The sequence below is a fragment of the Amblyomma mixtum genome, chromosome 8 (assembly GCF_055824585.1).
Source record: "Amblyomma mixtum isolate Tamu chromosome 8, ASM5582458v1, whole genome shotgun sequence".
In the NCBI taxonomy this organism is placed as follows: Eukaryota; Metazoa; Arthropoda; class Arachnida; order Ixodida; family Ixodidae; genus Amblyomma; species Amblyomma mixtum.
This window is the reverse complement of record NC_143019.1, coordinates 131,074,206-131,076,841: the sequence shown is the minus strand read 5'-3', so window position 1 is coordinate 131,076,841 and position 2,636 is coordinate 131,074,206. Positions and strand designations below refer to the sequence as shown.

At 48.4% G+C, this 2,636-nt stretch overlaps 1 pseudogene; it reads right to left on the bottom strand.

Moving 5' to 3' along the window:
* Positions 1–1,148: 1,148 nt before the first annotated feature.
* LOC149334454 (uncharacterized) lies at positions 1,149–2,426 on the bottom strand (annotated as a pseudogene).
* Positions 2,427–2,636: the final 210 nt, after the last annotated feature.

The window sequence follows — 2,636 nt, the reverse complement described above, 5'->3', positions numbered from 1 at the left end:
TCTACTTGCATAGGCTATTACTGCAATGTGTTCACCGACACATTGTGTGAGGATAGCACCCAGTCCATGTGAACTTGCATCTACTACCAGTTCTGTCGGCTTGGATGGGTCAAAGTAAGCAAGGGTGGATGCATCTGACATGGCTTGCTTTAAGCTCTCAAAAGCATTCTGCTGTCGTTCTGTCCACTCCCATGCAACATTCTACAACGTCAGTTCACGTAATGGCTGTGTGAGATCGGGTAGATTTCTCTGGAATCTGCCTGAATAGTTGATCATGCCTAGCAGGCTCTTCACTTCTTGCGGTGACTCTGGTGTTTTGATTTGTAGGAAGGCTGCTATCTTCTTGGGATCAGGACGAACGCCATCAGCTGAGAAAATAAGTCCAAAGAAGTACAGTTCTCGTTGATGAAAGTGACACTTTTTTCGTTGAGTGTCAGTCCAGCTTCTTGGAGTCGCTGCAGAACTGCTTTCAGTGAGGCATCATGCTCTGGTTTTGTTTGTCCAAAAACAAGGATGTCGTCACTAACATTCAGGACATTGTGGATGCCATTGAGCACTTGGCGGATGGTGTTTTGAAAGATTTCGGCCGCACTGCTGATGCCAAAGTTGAAACGTTTGTAGCGAAACAAGCCAACATGTGTTGAGAAAGTTGTTGAGCTGCCTTGAAGTGTCGAGTTCCAACTGATGATATCCATTCTTCAGGTCAAGGTTGTAAAATACTGTTGCTCCATTCAAGGCAACAATGATGTCATCCACTGTTGGACACAAATGTCGTTCACGCTGAATGGCACTGTTCGCAACACGCATGTCAATGCAGATTCGAATTTCGTCAGGCTGATGTGATTTCGGCACAATAACCACAGGGGACACCCATGGTGTTGGTCCGATGGCTGGCTCTATGATGTCTTCTGACAGGAGGCGTTTAAGTTCTTTTTCTGTGGCATCACGTAAGGCAAGCGGAATACGCCTGTGTGGTTGTGCAACAGGTTGGACTGTGTCGTTCACAAAAAGGTGGATGGGCTGATTTTTGAGTTTTCCAACTCCACTAAACAATTTGGGGAATGCTTCCACGATTGACTTGTCACCTGGATTGTCAGAAACTTGGTACGTGATATGGACAAGCCCCAGGTTGGTTGCTGCTGTGAAGCTTAGGAGTGGTGCACAGTTTTCTGGAATGACAAAAACGTCGTCTTCAATGCACTTATCTTTGTATCGCATTGTAACACAGATTTTGCCCAAAAGTTGAAGTGGAGACGTTGATTTGTATGGGAACACTCTGATGGAAGTTTCCTGGATATTCACATTTAGGCGACAGCTCATGAAGTCATTTTCGCCAACAATTGACACTGTAGCGCCTGTGTCGATTATGAAAGTGACTGGCACATTGTTGACTGTGACAATAGCCTTTGGAGATGAACTTGCTTGAGGGGAAGTCATGGCAACAAAAACGTACTCGTCGCTGCTTGGACTGGTGTCACAGGTGGCTGCAGGCTCTCTAGTACTTGAACTCTTCTTACTGCAGGCTAACTGTGTGTTTGAGTCATTGTCATAGTCCACTGCATGTACTGTTCTCCTGGTTGAGCGACAGAACCGTGCAAAATGACCAACCTTGTTACATGCCTTGCAAGTCTTGCCCCATGCAGCACAACTGGATCGACCACCTTGGTGAGGCCACTTGCCGCCACAGTTGCGACAATCAGCTGACGAGACACGAGGTCGCTGCGGTGTGTAGGCCAGCCGTGGCATCTGTCGTTCATTTCTTTGGTTTTGGCCATGGTGTTGTCCTTCCTTGTGCACTGTGAACACCGCCGCGTTGTTATCGACGTGCTTTTCGATTTCGGACACATCCCGTTCGACATCCTCGAGCATTCTTCCTTGCTTAAGTTAGTCCGGTAACGTGAGGGAATGAAGCATGGCATACTTTCGGAGGCGAGACGACGTTGTGGCGAGAATGATTTGGTTCTTGAGTTCAGAGTCGACGTTTGCGAAGTTACAGTGGCGAGAAAGCTGCCGGAGGCGCGCGTAGAAGGCGTCCAGTGACTCGCCAACGTTTTGCTGAGCTTGACGAAATTTGTAGATAGCAAATGTTGAGTTCACTCGCGGCGCAAAATATGCATTTAGTTCACTCGAGCGGCATCGTATTCCGGCGTCGATGTACTCTGCGTGGTTTGGGTCGTGCTTGTAGCCGTTGCACCTTGCGCAGCACTGTGGGGGGCGAGCGATATATGAAGTAGACTTCTTCACCGACGTAGTGCAGGAGGAGCGCCTTCTTGCGTGCATCTGCCGAGATATCGCAAGCTAAAAGAAAGTTTTCGAACCTTTCTATCCACTTCGTCCATTCGTGACCAATATTGTTGTCGTCGGTAGCGCGAAGGTCAAAACTCGGGAAGGCAGGGAGCACATGTGCCATGGCTACGATTGCCGGTAGCCGCTTGTGGCTGTTCGGTGATTGGACGGATTGACTCTTGATGTAGTGAAGTGAGGCGGAAAAAGGCAGGACGACCTTGATGGCGACACTTGAACTGCCACTGGAGTCGTGTTGGGAATGCTTCAGGAGGCAATCAAAACGTAATTGTGCTACGTTACGAGCTAATTGCAAGCAGGAGAGCCCCATCACATCGATAAAAGCCACTGCG